The sequence below is a fragment of the Callithrix jacchus genome, chromosome 7 (genome assembly GCF_049354715.1).
Source record: "Callithrix jacchus isolate 240 chromosome 7, calJac240_pri, whole genome shotgun sequence".
Taxonomy (NCBI): domain Eukaryota; kingdom Metazoa; phylum Chordata; class Mammalia; order Primates; family Cebidae; genus Callithrix; species Callithrix jacchus.
In genome coordinates this window covers 8449189-8470158 of record NC_133508.1, presented here as the reverse complement: position 1 = coordinate 8470158, position 20970 = coordinate 8449189, and the positions used below count along the sequence as shown (strand labels likewise).

General features: G+C 45.0%; 1 protein-coding gene across 2 annotated transcripts in view; it reads right to left on the bottom strand.

Annotated features, from left to right (window-relative positions):
• The window catches only part of LOC100406962 (aldo-keto reductase family 1 member C8), a 28175-nt gene extending 18931 nt beyond the window's left edge, over positions 1-9244 (bottom strand). For both annotated transcript variants that reach the window (XM_008999869.5, XM_002750011.7), the window contains exon 1: positions 8987-9244. The gene's annotated coding sequence lies outside the window, so the exon portion shown is untranslated. The remainder of the gene's footprint in view (positions 1-8986) is intronic.
• Between the last annotated feature and the right edge of the window lie 11726 nt (positions 9245-20970).

Genomic DNA, 20970 nt, shown 5'->3' with positions numbered 1-20970 from the left:
AAATACAAGATTGTCACTTCCGTCATGCTAGCCAATTCTGCAGTCTTCTCAGCTTGCAGGCTTTGATAAAATGAGTGGCTTTGTTGGAGAGGCACACATGGAGAGGACATGAGCTCGGCCTCAGTCCACCAGCCGTCTAAAAACTGAGGCCTTAAAACTGAGCAAGAATGTTCTCCTCTCAGAGAAAACCTCAGCTTTCAGCTCCACCCTGTTAGCTGCGCTGAAGGAAATCCTGGCAGGTTTTCTCTAGCAGGGACCACCAGAGAGGATGATGGGGGATAAAGAATTTCTTCTTTCCCATACCAAGCAAGTTACTTATCACAGGAATAAAGGATGTTTGAGCCCTTCCATATCAAGTATCATCTGAGAAAAGGTATTTGTTTTAAACATTTTACTGGACAGAGAAAAAGTAATTATTTACAGCAAAACCACAAAGAGTTGGCTAGAACCCCAAAATTCTGATAGGACATTTAATTAAATAGAGCAGAGTTCAGTAAGGACTCTGCAGTTCATGAGGAAAGGGTAACCCAGGATTATGGGAGAAATGTTAACACTGCATGGAGATAAAACGCCAAACACTTTGCTGTGGTTTGAATGTGTCCCCCAAAGTCCACGTGTTGAGAATAGAATCCCCAGTGCAACAGTCTACAGAGATGTGCCCTCTAAGAGGTCACTAGGTCATAAGGGCCCTGCTCTCATGGATCACTGACCTCATTATCACAGGAATGTGTCCATGATCCTGAGAGTGGGTTTACTATAAAAGCCATTTCAGCCCTCTCTTGTTCACTCATCCTCTTACCCCTGTTTTCTCACCCCCGCCTTCTGCCACGGGATGACACAGCACAAATGTCCTTACCAGATGAGGGCCTGTTATCTGGGACTTTAAAGCCTCCAAGACTGAGCCAAACAACTTTGTATTTTTTATGAGTCACTCAGTCTCAGCTATCCTGTTACAGCAACAGAAAATGGCCTAAAACACACCCATATAATCCTCCCTGAATAAGTGGGATTGTGTAGTGAAGCCACAGAGAAATGACTCAGAGGGGAAACACACCTCACCCCTCCTTTACCTCCCTACACAAGCAGGGAGCCAAAAAGATTGCCTTTCAGAGTTCATCTAATCCCAGTCCTGGGGTATATCTTTCCCTAGGCTACAGCAGAGCAGGGGAGGGAGGAGGAGGGGCGCTGAGAGTCAGTCAGGCTTGACCCTGGCCCCAAGTCCTCCATGGGGTATGAGTGAAATACCGCCTCCTGTAGTTCAGGATGATGGGGTGGAAACACTGCGTTATGTAAGTGTCGGTGTTCACTGAGGTAGATAACTAGAACACATGAAAACTTATTTGTTCCTGGGATAATTCTTAAATCTCATTAAGGTTTCTTAAGCAGTCACAAGGTTGAAGCCACTTTGCCAGAGGTTAGGATTAATAGGTGGGGTAGATAGCCTACCTCTAGTTCAGTTCCAGAAATATTTGCTGAGTATCTTTCACATGGAAATCAGTGTTCCTAGTATTTCTTTTTAAGTCAGGCATGTACGAATAAGTCCAATAGTTCCACATTCACTTTTGTGAGTCTGTATCTTCACGTCTGTCCCTGGGCTGGGACTAAAACAAGAGCCTTTTTTGAAACAAGGACATGGGAGTGAGGTATTGGGGCAACTGCATCGTGACGGAATAATACCCGAGACTGTGTGATTGACAAGGAAAAGGGGTTCAACTGGCCCTTGGTCTGCAGGCTGGACATGAAGCATGGTGCGGGCATCTGCTTCTGGGCAGGGCCACAGGGAGCGTACAGTGAGGGCAGAAGTAAGGGGGGAGCCCGTGTCTCACACCACCTGAGTGGGAGCAAGAGAGCGAGGGGGCAGGTGCCACACAATTTACACAACCGGATCTCCCAGGAACTCACAGCGAGAACTAACTCATCACAAGGGGATGGCGCTGAGCCATTCATGAGGGACTCAGTCCACGATCCAATCACCTCCCGCCAGGCCCTGCCTCCAGCACTGGGGATTACGTTTCGGTGTGGGATTTGGAGTGGACAAATATCCAAACCGTATCAGTAGTTATTGCTGAACTTGGAAACCCCGGTCCCAGGGATAAACACCTTCCCAAACTGTGGCTTAGAAGACCAAGGGAGGGTTTCCTGTCTCCTGGGGCATGGATTACACCAAAGAAAAATATCAGGTGTTTGAGTGCTAATGGCTCTGCCATTCATAGGTTGTAACACATGATCAGAAGGGCACAACAGGCTGAATATCCAGGTTTGCTAAGATTGCAGAGGTTGGTCTGAGCTGGGAGTCCACCTTCTTCACCAAGGTGTTCCTCAGAATCCATGCCAAGGGACCTGTGCTTGCTGAAGGGAGATAAGCCCGAAGGTGAAGACACGCCAACCTCCAAGAGCACAGCTCCCTTTAATACCAAAAAGCTCCCTGCCTTCAGCACCCTGAGCTATCTCCTCTCCCAGCCTTGGATGCTCTACATGTGTGAACTGCAGGAAAAGAGGTGGCACCCAGCGTCCAAGAGAGCAGTCGGAAGTAAGGGCTATTACGAAGAACAGTTAGAGGTTCCCCAAAAAGCTCAAAATAAAACTACAGCTTGACCTACCCATCCCACTGCTGGGTACATATCCAAAGAAAATGAATTCAGTATGTCCGAGAGATATCTACACTCCACAGTAGCCGAGATATGGGACCAACCTAAGTGTGGATGAACAGATGAATGCATAAGAAAACGTGTTATATGTGCACAGTGGGATTTTATACTGTTTCTTTTTCGGCCGATTTGTTACTGGCGTATGGAAATGCAGCTGTGTTTTCTGTGTTGATTGGGCATCCAGCACCTAACTCCCCAGCTCCCTTCTGCGGAGGCTTAGGTTGATGTACCAACACAACACATCAGTCTGCGTCCAGAATGTCCACCTGGAGCAAAGCCGTGGACACTAGCAACAACAGTTGCTGATGAGATTTGTTGAGCTGATGAGATTTGGGAGTTGCGACTTCAGCATAATTTAATCGACCCAAATACTCCTGTCTTGCCTCAGTTGCCTGCAACTGCCTTTGGTTTCAAACACTGTATTAGCTGGAGCTCAGTGCCAGAAACAGAAACTGTTCTATGCCTTTTAAGCAGAAATGAGACAAAGAGTCTTGGTTGCATAGACAACACTGGAAAGGCCTGAAAGTGGAATCTTGACATGACCTCTAGGAACTGCTCCAAGAATAGTGTGCACCTGACACAGCCCAGGAGTGTCTGCACCTCCCCATCAGGAAGGCTACCTCGGAAATCCTCGCTTTCAAGAAGATACCTCCATCCACAGCTATGGCAGCCAGAATCAGGAAGCCACAGCCACACAGTGCCCTGGACACAGGAGCCCAGCAGGTGGTACAGTGAGTGTAGCCTACATCTGCCTGTGGTCACCTGGGAAGCCAGGGGCTATGCCTGACACCTCTATTACTTTCACTGCCAGCAGAAAACACCAGACGCCATCGGATTTTGGCTGCTGCTGCTTTCTGCCTTCCAGGACTTGTGTGAGTGCTTCAAAATGGCAGAACCCAGTTAGCATATAGAAGTCGTATTTGCAGGGTCTTTCTACGTTGTCTTAACCCCTTTGTGCTTGGCCAGTTTTGCCAATGCACATATCCTAATCTTGTGATTCTAGAGAATGGAATTCATCTGACTTTCTATAGATTATGCTGCGTTTCATTAACTGCACATTTTTTCACATAAAATGAAATCGGGATGCATCTTAAAGTTGATAGCATGACATAAGTTATTTGGCAGAGTTTTTTCTTTTTGTGGGGGGAGGTGGAGGGACAGAGTCTTGCTCTGTAGCCAGGCCTGAGTGCAGTGGTACGATCTCAGCTCACTGCAACCTCCACCTCCTGGGTTCAAGTGATTCTCCTGCCTCAGCCTCCTGAGTAGCGGGGAATACAGGCGTGTGCCACCATACCCGTCTAATTTTTGTATTTTTAGTACAGACGTGGTTTCACCATGTTGACCAGGATGATCTCGATCTCCTGACCTCATGATCCGCCCACCTCGGTTTCCCAAAGGGCTGGGATTACAGGCGTGAGGCACCACACCCAGCAGTTTTTTCTCTCTTAGGTAGTATATAAAATAATAATGCATCTTACAATCGTCAGCAACTTATATTTGAAGAACCACATACCCAAGAGGGAATGGGCCCTGCCACCACCTCCATTCAGACTTCAGAACTGTGGAGTCTGAAGAACTTCCAATCATTCAGACTTGATTGCTGTGAGAGAAAGAACGTCCTATAGTTTCAAGCCACCCAGTTTTTGTCAATGTGTTACAGCAATTGTAGGAAACGGGTGTAAGTGTGCAAGAAGCAGGCAGGAAAGGGCCATTTATGCCAGAGAGACGTTGCTGTGAACACACAAGATGGGAAATAACCAGTGTTTCCAAAGCACTCAGACAAACGGAGTGTGGCTGGCATGAGGAAACCAGGAGTGGGACGGCCGTGGACAGGGGCTCCATCATGAGGACAGTACAGGCTGTCCTCCCCTTTCAGGGGGCAGCAAGGATGACCTGACCCCAGCTCCCTTCACTGGGAGGGAGGGAGGTGTCAAATATTTGATTCTTCTGCCTCAGCCTCCCAAAACACTGCCATTAGAGGCATGAGCCACCATGCCCAGCTATGAATAATAGTTGTATTTCTTCAGGGTTTACAGTGTCATAAACCTTTGCCCTTTGTGGCAATTTAACAAGTCCTGAGCAGCGTAGCAGTATGCAGGATTGTACACTAGCTGAAACAGTCATGAGGTTTTGCCGACTACAGAAAATCTGACCATGTTAACCTGTCATGATCTATAAAATATGCCAGCTTTTGATAACCCCGGAAGCGATTTTCTTCTACTCCTCATTCTGTTGCTGTGCCAACAGATCAAAGTCTCATTTGTCCTTTGCTCCTGCCAGTCTGTATGTGTCTTCTTCATGCACTTTGGTGAATGTTTTCTCTTGACCATTATCTTGATAGATGCCCACTTCCTCGTCCTATTGCCAGTAAGTTAAATACAGTCTTCTCTGCATCCATCCCACATCCAGGGTAACTGCATGGAAACCGGCAGTGAGGGAAGGAAACATGGCAAATAGCGAAGCCATAACTCCTACTCACCTTATCACACTGCTCTGAGTAACCCCGATGTACTTCTCAGAGAAATCCTGCTTATCGCTGGAAAGTGTACTTACAAACCCTGTTTGTTCAGAACATTGTGTACCTACATCTGAGTCACTGAGAACCGGACGCTTTCTTACCAAATAAACCTGTAAAGTTCAATTACGCTCTGTCCTGTACTACCAAATCCATTCACCTGAATTGTAATGGGTTCTGAGTATGAGACAATTGAAGTTCGACGCACGTTTATAGAACAAGCACTCTCAAAATCCTGAACTCATTCATTAAAAGCATACTCCCTAGAATCGAAATCATAGCTCTTTCCTTTTAAAATCCCTGGTGGTGTCTCTACATGAAATTGCTTTTCTTATGGAAAGTCTTAGAGCAAGACAGCTAGTAAGCCTCGATGTCTGCTACACTTGACCTTGCAGAAATCAATATTGTTTTATAATATTGCCACAATTATGACCACGAATTCTATACAGAAGATCCCGAATACATGTCAAAAAACAAATTTAATCCATAATTTGGATGGTTCTTAAGGCCAGGGCTATGAAATTCTTCAGGTGGTAACAATTCCAGTACAAATCCGAGATGTTACATTTTATGCATATGATGCCTAAATATTATAAATGCCTACATGTAACATCTCATGCATAGAATGCCTCATCACACCCAGTAAAGGCCACGTCCATTTGAGAACATGTTGGGCCTACTCAAACTTCAAAACTAAAATCTAGAGACTCAATGAAATTTGTCTTCAGTGTTTCAAAAGCTCACGGGCAGCTGTCATTTTATATTTGTGTGGCATCTGATGTCTTTTTTTCTCCTTTGATTTTACTGGAAAGTAACAAGTTTAGTAACCTAGTGATGACTACTTTCTATAAGTCGTCTCTACCATGCAAACAAACTCAGGATATCTTTGCTTCCTCGACACTTCCAGATATTGGCTACAGTCTAATAGAATTTACCCTCTTATCTCCTTCAATCCCCTCATCATTTAAAGTAAACCCTCTAAAAATGTCTCTGTTCAAGCGTCGCATAGATCCTTCAGATTCCTTGCAGAATCACGTAGGACAGTTACTGACCCCTGATTTGGTGAAAGAAGTTACAGTCTTTTGGGTACTCTTGCTCCCATGAGTCATTTTCAGGAGTTGGTCTCTAAATATCTGCTCTCCCTTCAAAGACAAAGCAATATTGTCTGAGTTTAAAAGCCAAACTCTATCTCTATAATAAATATGTCACATATTAATCAAGGAGTTTCACTATTTTTATTTATTCATTTTTTTTTTTAGAGACAGGGTCTCACTGTGTTACCCAGGCTGGATGCAAATTCCTGGGCTTAAGTGATCCTTCCACCTCACCCTCCCAAATGGGGGGCACTGTAGGGGAATGCCACCATGCCTAGCTGCCCTACTTTCACAGTATGTGTTATAGATCCTGTAAGCTGTTCTTCCTTGTCTGGCTATAGATGTGCTTCCTGTCACTCAGTGTCAGTGCTTAATATTATCTGACTACATAGGTAGCCCAGATTATTTGCCATGACTGGATTAACTTCTTAGATTTATATTTCCGGCACCTTCAGAGTTTAGCATCATCCAAGTCATGTGTCTCTCTGGACCCTTACTTGTAGGTGGCATTATAATTTATCATTCAAACCATGATACATGGGGCAACAGGCTTAAATGGGAATGCAGGCATATCTGAGCCACAGCCACCTCCACACCTGTGCGAGTATTTGGACACAAGACCTGGACTGTGTCTTTTCAAAATACAGACGCTACCCTCCCATACCCAACGGGCAGCACCAGAAGGAAAGGTGAACCCTCAGCACCTGGCTGTGGGGAAACCTCCCAGGCCTCCTTTGTTTTCTGGCCCTCCTGAAGACCCTGCCATTCACATTCATAGAAATCCATAATAGCAGGTGTTTCCAACAAGCTGCCACCAGAAAAAGAGCCTGTGTTACGCAAAAACAAACTGCTTTTACACAAGAGGATGAAATGAAAGCCCCAGAGGAAACAAGGGCTGCTTCGTGCTTCTGCAAGTCAGGCCTCAGTGTTCCAAGGTGGTCCAGGGGCTAACTGAGCCTCCTTGACTCCTCTAGAATGTCCTGGCATTGAAAGTTGTCTCTCCCTCCTCTGCCAGAAAAACATACTTACTAATAATACCAACATATTATTTTGTACCAGCTATACCACATGAAATAATTCTTATTTATTCATTCAAAACAATATTTATCAAGCACCTCCAACAGGCCAGCCTCTATTCTAGACACTGGGGAAACATCAGTGAACAAGAGAGAGAGAAATACCAGCCTTCACGGGGCTGACTTCTGATAAGGAAAGACAGGAACTAAATAAAGTAAGTGAATTATATGACATGTTAGAAACCAAAAGATTCCGAGGAAAAATGGAAGGAAGGGGTGCAGGTGTTTCTGAGAAGTGAAATCCTACTTATCACTGGAAAGGGTCCTAACAATTTAAGTAAGTAAACTGATCAAGGAAGTTCTCCCTAAGAAGATATTTAACAAAGGCTTGAAGGAGCCAGAGAGCAAGCCGTGAGGATGGCTGTTGGGAAGCTGTTTCAGGCAGCAACGAGAGCAGTGCCAAGGCCCTGGGGTGGGTGCATGCCCGGCTTTGAGAAACAGGAGACTGACGCAGCTGGGGCAGAGAGAGAGGAAGTGGGAGGCGAAGCGAGACAGGTGATGGGATGGGCATGAGGATGGGAGCACGTTGGACATGAGTGATAGGGGAAGATTTGGAGTCACATGATCTGACTTACATCTCACAGGGAACATTCCATCTCCTGAGTCAAGGCTAAACAGCAGGGGAGGCATGCGGGGAGGCAGGGAGGCCAGTCAAGAGGCCACCGCACAGACCCAGGCCAGAGAGGACACTGACAGACCGGGAGAGCAGCCACAGAGGCGGTGGATGCCTTCAGATTCCAGATAGGGTTTGAAAGCGCAGCCAACAGGATGAGTGCCCTCTCCATTTTCTCTTAACTGTGCTGGCTTTTATAAAATATGTGAAAGCCATTTTTGGCTTCCAGTATGAAAGGATGAACCCATTTAGCTTCCTTAGCAACAGGCATTTGGCCATTTCTATGTTTTAAATATTTGTGTCCCTCCAAAAGTCATATGTTGAATCCTACCCCCAAGGTGATGGTATTAAGAGGTGGGGCTTTGGAGTTGATGACATCATGAGGATGGGGCCCTCATGAATGGGATTAGTGCCCTTAGGAAAGAGGCCAGGGGGAGCTGAGAACCAGGAAACACACCCTCACCTGATACCAAATCTTCCTGAGCCTTGGCTTGGACTTCCCAACCTCCAGAATGTTGAGAAATAAATTTCTGCTGTTTATAAGCCACCCAGTACATGGCATTTTTGTTTCAGAAGCCTAAACAAACTGAGACAGCCATGATCACTCTAATCTTTTAAAAATCTTTTCCTTCACATTTGCACAATCCAAGAGCAGGTGCTGACTGGGAGACCCTTCCTTTCCTTAGAGAACAGCAAGTTGATTTTTCTGATTATAGAAGGGCTTATTTACCTGCCATAGGATTTGCAATTGAGAACATTACCTTCCCCAGGGGCAATTCTAACCTCTTAGCACACTGCTTTTAGATCAAAATAGGCCCTCTCTCTTCACCTAGTGTTCACTTTCCTCTGATTACAACAAAAAAGTAATGGAGAACCAGCACAAGCCCACATACAGGCGTGCACACACACAAGAACACACGTATGCACACATGCACACACACACATGCATGCAGACATCTTCCTATACTACATCTGTGTTACATTGTCCCCACTGGGCTTTTTTTTTTCAAGTTTTAATGAAAGCTTGTATATAAGATTACCTTGTTCCTGCATCTTCTCAATTGTTTCCTTCTTGTATTTGCCCTTTTCCTTTTTTACTTGGTGAGATTTGGCTTTCTGAGACCTCAGTCACATGGGGATCACCACCTGAGATGTCGATCACCACCTGTGGAAGTCTGTCCTGCAGACCTTGACTCAGCAACAGATGAATGAAATACACTCTGATACACCTGAGTACAGTGAATTCGAGTGGGCTAGGGAGGTCATTAGCTGCCCTCAGAGGGCGACTGCAGCTAATCAACAACCACTCCGTTCCTCCTTGCATTTATTACAGTACAGGCTTAATAACAGAAGTGCTAAGTCCACACACTTGTGGATAATTAACATGGTTAAAAGAGTGGTTTGTGAGTAATAAGAAGCCTTGGTTCTGGAGCCCAGAATAAACACCAACGGGTCATTCCCCTTCGACCTCGCCCCGGGAGGACCATCCAGTACAAAGTTTACATGAGCAAACAGATTAGAGTAGGGACAAAGGAATGTGGGGTAAACAGACTTACCTGGGGAAGCTTTTATTATTCTATCCTTTACCCTATGACTTAAAGTTCTAATGTAAGAACTGGCTGCCTTCAACCCATTCCATTAAAACCTTTCGGCCTCCCAAAAGGTTTGAGACTATAATCTTATAACTTCCCCTAATATGTTGCCAGCCACCCCAAGTGAATCCCAACAGCTTTCTGGGCAAGGACTTTTTTGCAGTCTTGGTCCAGTTTTAGCCTAGCAATAACCCCCTTGCTGGGGTGAAAGCCCACATGGACAGTTGTGTCATTAGTCTTTTCCTGCTGCACCTGTTCAATGTAGATGACATATTTCTTCCTGTACATCTGGACTTCTTTGCCAATTTGCCAACCTTTGTGGTGTCCTCACACAACCTGAACTTCATCATCCTTTCAGATGGGCATGAATCAAACACTCCTTCTGTCTCAGCTCTTTGGAAAGAGGGGAAGACACAGCTATCCTGTGAATGTGGGATGGAGCATGGAAATGCTTTTTGCAGCTATTGCTTCGGTCAGAAGTCACAAAGGGATTGAACTTCATTGTGGCTGCTCCCACTTCAGTGATGGCCACAAAGGGCCCCACTGGTTATTAATGTGTTTTTTCAACTCATACATTTAAACTGTATAATCTGGTATATTTTAGAAGAGAACCATGCAGCATTAAATATTCGCATCTCACACTCACATGCACAGAAATATTCAGATAACAAAAACGTGCCAATTGATGACAGTTAATATTAACTCACTGTAATTCTTTAAAGACTCACAATTATTTGATCAATTTCAGGAGGAACTATTCTGTTTTTGCACTATGTTCATGCAAATTGCTTAAGACTCGTCAGTTTCCGTTATTTCCATATATAGAGTAACTGACTGATTCTATGAATATTCTGCCTCAGTATTTTAAAAAAATTCTCCTGTAATAATTGGCAAAGTTGACAGAGTGATTAGATTTGTCTTAGCAGTATCTCTTATTTTGTGAATCTTCATCATAATATGAAGTATTCCCATTACTTTTAGGAAAATAACCAGTGCTTACGTAACATGATCCTCGTAAGATCGCAGAAATGTATACGTCTCTGTATGCTCACTTTGTGTTTTATCAGCAATATGTGCTTCAACAAAGCAAAACCAACTTCCAAGAGCAGGACAGCCAGCAAACTTTAGTGAATGCTGCCCTCTAATGCCTGCCTCTGATATTACATCAGTTCAAGCTTTTGACCCAAAGCAGACACAAATGAGGTCATTTAAGAAGACTTTAGCCATCATTTTCAAGTTCCTTTTGATTAGCTCATTCCACAGATGAGCAAATTGAAGCCCAAAAAGTCAGGTGTTTCACCCAAGATCACACAGCAGAGAGTTAGAACCCAGAATCGCTGTCTTCCCCCAGAAAGGGCATGCGAGGGGTGACTGAAGGGCTCTAGGGATGGTGCCTCCACTGTGAGGCTTTCTGAAATTCACAAACTGCAAAGCGCGGCACTGCCCCTAAGAATCTATTACAGAAAACAGCAAAGGATTCTGACATAGCTCAATTCAGAAGCAACCAAAATTCATGAAGCTGGGGTCCTACTGAGAGACAATTTGCATATTATACCAGAAAAGCTGGAGAGGTAGCGGAGACCAGGTGCTGTGAGGTTTTGTGTATTGAACTCGGGATTTCTAACTCAATCCTGATGATGGCCACTGTGGAAGGCCTCTAAGCAAATTGAGAAAGGTCAGTCCCGTTCAAAGGTATAGGGCGGGTCTGGAGACAGGAAGACCAGCAAGGCTTTATTGCTTTATTTTGGTAGTCCAGGGTACCAGCGACAAGGGCCGCAGGACTTCTACTTTTCTAGCTCATAGGGTGTATTAGTCCGTTTCACGCTGCTGTTAAAAACATACTGGAGGGCAATTTACAAAAGAAAGAGGTTTAATTGGACTTACAGTTTCATATGACTGGGGAGGCCTCACTATCGTGGCATAAGGCAAGGAGGAGCAAGTCAGATCCGTGGATGGCGGCAGGCAAAGAGAAAGAGCTTGTGCAGGCAAACTCCCCATTATAATTCCATCAGATCTCATGAGACGTACTCTCAGGAGAACAGCACAGGAAAGACCCACCCCTATGATTCAATTACCTCCCACAACACGTGGGAATTCAGGATGATATTTGGGTGGGGAAACAGCCAAACCGTACCACAGAGCTAATGGGAAGATGGTATTATCAGGCTGCCTAGAAGACACAGAAGGAGAAAGGGTTGTGAGGCCAGAGGAACAGTCACTGTGGCCATGCTGAGCTTGAAGGTTGTGTACACAAACGTGAACCGGACAGAGCCAGTCCTTCAAAATGGATCCCAAGCAGCTGACCAGGTGCAAATTTTAAATATAGCCAAGCAGCCATTTGTTGACTGGAAATCACACAAGCACCTTGAGTTCTCCAAAACCCACACCTCTTTAACTTTGGGACTTTCAGAGCTCACTTGAACCAACCTATCAGAGCTTACCTGAACCAACCAATTAGAGCCTATCTGAATCAACCAATTAGAGCTCACCTAAATCAACAAAGGAGCTCATCTGAACCAACCAATCAGGGCTCAGCTATATCAACCAATCAGGGCTCAGCTGTACTGGCCAATCAGTTTGAATTTTTCATTTGCACAACTGAACCTGCTTGGGCAGGAACCTTTGCTATGAAACCCAGCCCCAACTACGTGGGACACTGAGCAAGGAGAATTGCTTGAACCCCAGAGGAGAGGTTGCAGTGAGATGAGATTGGGCCACTGCACTCCTGGATGACAGAGCAAGACTCCATCTCTCAAATAAAAAAATAAAAATTAATTTAAATTTAAATTTAAAAAACACCAAACCCTCCCTTCGTTCTCTGGGACACACCTTTACACCAAAGGCTGCATCTTTCTAGTTTGTCCACTGTTTGCTGGAATAAAGTCTCTTTCCTCCAATTTCCTTCCCAGAAAACTTCTCCTTACAACCTTAGAAGACAGCCAGATGGAAATACTTAGTAGGTGTTGGAATATCAGGCCTGAAGCTCAGGAGCAGGGGGCAGATCTCAGTTACAGATTTTGCACCGAGATACATTTAATATGATTTTTTTAAATGTCATAGTCATTATGTAATAAATTATGTAATAAAATTAAATAAGTTAAATAATTGGACATATTAAATAAAAAGATGTAATAAAAGTGTGCCATGTAATAATTATGTAACGTAATATAAAATATAATTTTAAAATCTTAGTTGTTGCACCGGGATAAGTCTGCCTTGGAGGCAGGTGGAGTTGCCTAGGAAGACCGTGCAGAATGAGAGGACAGGAAGACAATTGGAGAACCCACATAATGGCTCTGGCAGAGTCCACACAGGAAATGAAGGAAAGACAGATCCGTTCGAACGATATTGATAGGATCTCACATCACAGAACGGGGGAGCAGTTTTGAGAAAAATACGCTAACAACTGACAAATGTTGGGGTAAAATGTGTAACTCCATACTGCCAACCGAGGAAACAGCAAGACGCTACTGGTTAGAGCCACCAAAGCTCCTGGAACGTTACGAGTTGCCCAAAGAAGAAGGGCCCCCGTATGAAGAAAGGGAGAAGGAACATAGGGACCCTGAGGACGCATCCCAACAGAAGAGGACCATCCTAGAGGAGAAGGGCTGTCAATCCTCATTGTTACCGTAACGTACTTTGTAGAGGGCACAGTAATTTTTCAACCCGTGAGCAGGGAGGTTCAAAAGCTCTGAGCGGGTATTCAAATCAATAGTACACTCTAAATGCTAACCTGACTCTGCTTTGGGAGTGTGGTGACTAAGAAAATCAGTGCCGCATATGCCAAATGACAAACAGATGACACGAGTTAGCAAAGTTTTTTGTTTTGTTTTTATTAAAGAGTATTTAATGCTGATGGGGCTATGGTGAAATAACTCTCTACTGCAAGAACAAAGATTAATATTAACCTTTTGTACAACAATTTTGCAATATATATCAACATGCTGACATCATTTGATATGGTAATTCCAATTCTAAGATTTTTAATTAAAGAAATAATCTATAATATGGAGAAAGCTTAATGTTTATATCAAGGTTATTTATAACAGGAAAAAACTAAAATCAAACTAAATTTTTTATGACAGAGGAATTGAGTAAATTATGGTATATGCTTCAAATGGAAAATCAGGGAAACATTAAAAGTAGTAACTGAAAGTTTTTAATAACTTGAAGAAATAGTAATTCTATAATGTTAAGTAGAAGAAATAAGATATAAAATTTTATATACATTATTACATCAGTTATGTTTTCTTAAGTCCATATAAAATATTTACAAGATGCTAAACATGTTAAGAACATTATCCTTGGCATCTTGTAAATTTATGTTCTAACTCATGGCCAACAGACAGAGAAGATAAACATGCTCCCATCCAAACCCTTTTTCTACACAAGCAGCCAAGTACTACTCTGTGCTCAGACCTCATCTGCCTGAGCTTTCATGCATTGCTGTTCACCACTCCTCTTCTGAAAAATTCACCACTCGGCTTCTTCAAGTATTTCTTAAAACGTGATTCTTGGTCCTCTTCCTTCCTTCTTTAATCTTAGTTGTGTACATCGTGCAACGTTGCACATTTAATCCTATCAGGAAGGGTGATGCGGCGTAAAGAGGACAGATTTGGAATCAAGCACACATAGGTTTTCTGTGTGTGTTAGTTCGGTTTGTGTGTGTGGTTTGTGTTTGTTTTTTTGTTGTTCTTTTTAGAGACAGGATCTCCCCGTGCCACCCAGGCTACAATGCAGTGGTGCAGTCATTGCTCACTGCAGCCCTAGTCATCTACCCCAGCCTCCCAAGTAGCTGAGCCTACAGGTGTGTGCCACCATCCCTGGCTAATTTTTTAACTTTTTGGAGAGACTGAGTCTCACTGTGTTGCCCAGGCTAACCTTAAACTACTGTCATCAAAGGATCCTCCCACCTTGGCATCCCAAAGTTCTGGGATTACAAGCGTGAGTCATACATAGGTCTGAATATCAGTCCCACTACTTACTGTTCTCTGTTGAATTACTTAACCTATATGAGCCAAACAATATTTTCCTTACTGAGAGGTTGTGGAGATTAAATGAGGCCATAATCAGGCTCACTGCATGGTAGACGCCCAATACATGTGAGTTATGCTTCTAATCATTATCAGATGTGTGTTCATATGGGGATATTTGCTGATAATTAATTAATAGTAAGAATAACCTTGACTGATGCCAGCCTTGAAAGTGTTGCAAATGTTTTTCTTACTGTCCTGAGACCTTCCCTGAGTCATTTACTCCCCGTCTACACCAACCAGACCCCCCGCACCCATAGACATGCCTCTGTCACTAAGTGATCTACTGCTTTCGTTCAACTTCTCTACCTCTTCCCCTGCTGTATGCACCACATGTATATTAGCAAATCAATGAAAGCCAAAGACTGTAAGGTCCAATGTCCAGCTAATGGGCAATGACACAGTTTTACCTCTGCTCCTTCTTGGGTTGTATGTCTTTAAAAAGGGAAAGAAACTACTTTTGGGGGAACTCGACATTTTTTGGACACGAGCCAACCAATGCTCACAGCTAGCTGAATAAAACTCTCCTCCTCCCTCACTCTGGTGTCTGAGGGGTTCTGTCCATGGCTTTTCCTGCAACAGAAAGACTCTGACACCAACAGCTACATGCAGAAGGTCTTGAGGGAATGCTCCCAGGAGATACACCTGTGAGGAAATGAGAAGGCAAGATTGAGCCGAGAGAGAAGCTGACCCAGGAAACAGCTGCGACAGAGGCCCTGGCTGCACCTACAGAGAGCTCTAGACTGAAGATAATTCTTCTGTGTTGTCTCAAATTGAGGCAAGGGGCTGGCACTTCAGATGCCGACATTTGCAGTCATTGGCAGTGAACCACCCCAGAAGGATGAGGCTGTGGGTGACCTTGGGTGAGGCTGTTTCGTGCCCACGGAGGGGCCCAGCTGTGAATCATCCTGCTATCCTGAGAACCTCTAGAACTATAAACACTCACGCCTATAATCCCAGCACTTTGGGAGGCCGAGGCGGGTGGATCATGAGGTCAAGAGATCAAGACCATCCTGGTCAACATGGTAATACCCCGTCTCTACTAAAAATACAAAAAAAATTAGCTGGGCATGGTGGCGCGTGCCTGTAATCCCAGCTACTCAGGAGGCTGAGGCAGGAGAATTGCCTGAACCCAGGAGGCGGAGGTTGCGGTGAGCCGAGATCGCGCCATTGCACTCCAGCCTGGGTAACAAGAGCAAAACTCCATCTCAAAAAAAATAAATAAAAGAACTATAAACAAAACCATCAATCCACACTGCTGGCCGAATTCTTTCCCCCTAAATGATGTAAGGGGCATGTACCCTCTCCCGTGAGCTACACCTTTTCCCCACGCCCTTAAAACACTCAAATGAGTAGGGAAAGAGTTCTCCTACTAACATATCCCTCCAGGTAAATGAAAACTCAGGTCATCTTACCTAATGCTTCACGTTCACTGAGAGTTTAATTAGCCAGAAGAGCACCTATTGCCTCATTAACCCTCTGTGGGCCATTAGCAGCTAGAAGAGCAAACACAGCAGCTGGACAAAGCAAACACGCTCGTCATCGCTGAAGTTGAAGATTGCCCATGTGGTAATTACCCGGGCAGCAGGTTGTCACTAATCCTGCCCAGGTAAGCATGGTTCATGGGCCCTCTGTGACTCAAGGCAGGACTCTGTGAAAGGGTGATGGGAGAGAAAACCAAGGCAGCCATCTAAGGCTGCCTATCTTTGTTTTGCTGAGGGACAGGCTGAACACACAGAATCAGGCCATGTTGGTCCCTGACCACACATCAGCAGCGCCTGGACAGCAGGGTCCGGGGCTGTGTGGTTGGGTGGGGGAGGTAACGGTAAGGTCAGAAACGGGGAGAGAAAGGGAGAAAGGACTGCTCTTACTGTGACATGTGCATTGATGAGCAGAGCTAAATGCAATGGACGAATAAGGAATAAAGGCTGAAGGCTATTGTGTAAAGGAAGAAGAGCAGATGTTAGAAGTCTTCTCAGAATTCACCTGGACCACTCCTTCATTTTAGAGAAAAAGAAACAAAATCCCAGAGAAGGGCAATGCCTTGCCCAGGGTCACACAGATGACTCATGACGGAAGGAAAATTACAACTTAAATGTTCCGATTTCCATTCCAGGTTTCTATCCACCTCCCCAAATAAAAGAGAGGAAAAGGAGAAAAAAAGACGACAGGAGACAAACTGGAGAAATTAAAGAGATAAACTAGAAAAAAAAAAAGAAGAAAGTAGTGGGAAGGAGACGGAAACAAGCAAAGAAAAAAATAATCATCAAAACTGATGCTGATTCTAAAATCCATGTGCACCAAAAGAGCCAAGAAAATTCTGAAAAGGAGCAGGATGTGGAACTAGTCCTTAAGATTCCAAATATTCTAGAGGTATCATAATCATAATAGTGTGTCCCTAGAACAGGAATTACAAACATATCAGTGGAATGCAGCATGAGGTCCAGAAACAGACCAATGCCTATACGTGGAGTTTAGCACATGAAAAGGGTATCATTTTAACCAGGGGTAGTTGGACGGGGTCGAGGGGGACCTCTCAGTAATGGTGTTGGCACCATTGGCTGTAAATCTGTGGGAGAATTCAGCTAAATCCCTACTTCACACCATTTCCTCCCCAAAACTGAGAGATGGGTAACCTCAATAAAAATGGCAATCAATATTAGGCAATATTTTTAAAGCATGAGGAGAAAATACAGTCCTGCATAGCTAGGAAGATGGGAGCCTTCATACCCAAAGCGCACGCACGCGCGCGCACACACACACACACATACACACACAGCCAATGGGAAAAGCATTGTTATATTTGACTATATTCGAATTTAAAACCTCTGTTTTATAATAGAAACCCAAAATAAAGTTAAAAGTCAAGAGATAGTCCGGAAGGAATATTACAAATATCTAATGCAGAACTCAGAGCTGTACAAGATAAAGAACTTCTAAAATTAATACAAAAAGACAAAATTAAAATTGGCAAAGGGCAAGCAATTCAAAGAAGAGGAAATGAAAATATTCAGTTAACATGTGAAAAGTAGATCAACCTCACTGTGATCAGGGAAATGCCAATCAAAGTCAAGTGAAACACGTCATACTCATCCACCTGGCAAAAGGCCCACGTGCGATGACATGGGGAACGTGGAACTTGTACACTCACAACCAGCCGGCGAAAGTGAGATGGGCTCAATCACATTGTACAGCAAAGCACCAAAATCTATGGACGCTAAATTCCCAAGTTCTCACTTTCCTGTTAAAGGGAATGAATAAATGACTTGTTGGCCGGGCGCGGAGGCTCAAGCCTGTAATCCCAGCACTTTGGGAGGCCGAGGTGGGTGGATCACGAGGTCAAGAGATCGAGACCCTCCTGGTCAACATGGTGAAACCCCGTCTCTACTAAAATATACGAAAAATTAGCTGGGCGTTGTGGCGCGCGCCTGTAATCCCAGCTACTCGGGTGGCTGAGGCAGGAGAATTGCCTGAACCCAGGAGGCGGAGGTTGCGGTGAGCTGAGATCGTACCATTGCACTCCAGCCTGGGTAACAAGAGCCAAACTCCGTCTCAAAAATAAAAAAATAAATAAAATAAATAAATGACTTGTTGCTCTTGTAGTAAAGAGAATCACGTTGACCAAAAAATTAGAGACGGAATGTCAGCATGGGAACCTGGACGGTAAAGGATGTTGGAATCTCGTGGCATGTCGGCCCACAGCTGAAGCCAGAGAAGGGTGCAGAGCCAGGTACAAGAGCAGAGTGCAGAGAGATGCCAACCCAGGGGTCCCAGTGCATCCCTCCTCAGAATGGTGGTGTTTAAGACCACTGCATCCTCCTCATTCCCTGAGTTTAAGCTCCCAGACAAGGAAGATGGCTCTGCTGTCAGGTTATCTCATTTTCCAAACCTCAGGGATGAACCTATTTCAGGTTGGCAAGTGAGCAAATTAAATTCCTTAGTGCAGGGTCAGTCATGCTAAGTGAGAAAGTTGACTCAGCCAGGCAAGACTGACGCGTGTCACTAATCATGGCAGGGTCCCTGCATGTCCACTGCTGAGTCCTACTTGGCCTTCCGTCCTTGAGCTGACTCATTCTTCATCTCGCTTTTCTGTGCAGAGTTGCTGGAAAGGACACATGGAGGGGCCGGATAGAAAGGAACATCCCCTAGGTGTTTGTTACACAGGAAATTGAAAAGGTGTCTGGTGTGGGGCACAAAGAGTAGGCTGACTTCCTGTACTGTGAGTTCCTAAGGGCACTGGCGAGACAACGTCAGATCCAGGCAGGTTGAACACATGGAAGCTAACTGGCTAAGGAGGGGAAGGTGAGGGGATACTGGGTGCCCAGCAGAGCCAGTTGTTCAAGGGCCTGGTCCCTCGCTCCCCTGAAGGACCTGTGTCTACCTTTCTCTATTCCGCAACCTTAAAACCTGAGTTCCAGGGTTTCTTTGTCACGTGTGACTCTGACCCTCTGTATTTCCAGCCCCGCTTCCCATTTGTGTTCTAGGATCACCCTCTGCTCCTGATCCAGTCACAGTAATGATTGTCATTCCCTGGGTACTAGGCACAGTGCCTTCCCTGATGCAGTAACAGTAATGATTGTCATTCCCTGGGTACTAGCCACAGTGCTTTCCCTGATCCAGTCACAGTAATGACTGTCATTCCCTGGATACTAGGCACAGTGCCTTCCCTGATCCAGTCACAGTAATGACTGTCATTCCCTGGGTACTAGGCACAGTGCCTTCCCTGATCCAGTCACAGTAATGATTGTCTTTCCCTGGGTACTAGGCACAGTGCCTTCCCTGATCCAGTCACAGTAATGATTGTCATTCCCTGGATACTAGGCACAGTGCTTTCCCTGATCCAGTCACAGTAATGATTGTCATTCCCTGGGTACTAGCCACAGTGCTTTCCCTGATCCAGTCACAGTAATGATTGTCTTTCCCTGGATACTAGCCACAGTGCTTTCCCTGATCCAGTCACAGTAATGATTGTCTTTCCCTGGATACTAGCCACAGTGCTCTCCCTGATCCAGTCACAGTAATGATTGTCATTCCCTGGGTACTAGCCACAGTGCCTTCCCTGATCCAGTCACAGTAATGATTGTCATTCCCTGGGTACTAGGCACAGTGCCTTCCCTGATCCAGTCACAGTAATGATTGTCATTCCCTGGGTACTAGCCACAGTGCCTTCCCTGATCCAGTCACAGTAATGATTGTCTTTCCCTGGGTACTAGGCACAGTGCTCTCCCTGATCCAGTCACAGTAATGATTGTCATTCCCTGGATACTAGGCACAGTGCCTTCCCTGATCCAGTCACAGTAATGATTGTCATTCCCTGGATACTAGGCACAGTGCCTTCCCTGATCCAGTCACAGTAATGATTGTCTTTCCCTGGGTACTAGGCACAGTGCCTTCCCTGATCCAGTCACAGTAATGATTGTCATTCCCTGGATACTAGGCACAGTGCCTTCCCTGATCCAGTCACAGTAATGATTGTCATTCCCTGGGTACTAGGCACAGTGCCTTCCCTGATCCAGTCACAGTAATGATTGTCATTCCCTGGGTACTAGGGACAGTGCCTTCCCTGATCCAGTCACAGTAATGATTGTCATTCCCTGGGTACTAGGCACAGTGCCTTCCCTGATCCAGTCACAGTAATGATTGTCATTCCCTGGGTACTAGCCACAGTGCTCTCCCTGATCCAGTCACAGTAATGATTGTCATTCCCTGGGTACTAGGCACAGTGCCTTCCCTGATCCAGTCACAGTAATGACTGTCATTCCCTGGGTACTAGCCACAGTGCCTTCCCTGATCCAGTCACAGTAATGATTGTCATTCCCTGGGTACTAGGCACAGTGCCTTCCCTGATCCTGTCACAGTAATGATTGTCTTTCCCTGGGTACTAGGGACAGTGCCTTCCCTGATCCAGTCACAGTAATGATTGTCATTCCCTGGGTACTAGCCACAGTGCTCTCCCTGATCCAGTCACAGTAATGATTGTCTTTCCCTGGATACTAGGCACAGTGCTCTCCTTGAGACAATCACAGTAATGATTGTCTTTCCCTGGGTACTAGCCACAGTGCTCTCCCTGACCCAGTCACAGTAATGATTGTCATTCCCTGGGTGCCAGGCACAGTGCTCTCCCTGATGCAGTAACAATGATTGTCATTCCCTAGGTACTAGGCACAGTGCTCTCCTTGAGACAGTCACAGTAATGATTGTCATTCCCTGGGTACTAGGCACAGTGCTCTCCTTGAGACAGTCACAGTAATGATTGTCATTCCCTGGGTACTAGGCACAGTGCTCTCCCTGATCCAGTCACAGTAATGATTGTCATTCCCTGGGTACTAGGCACAGTGCTCTCCTTGAGACCATCACAGTAATGATTGTCATTCCCTGGGTACTAGGCACAGTGCTCTC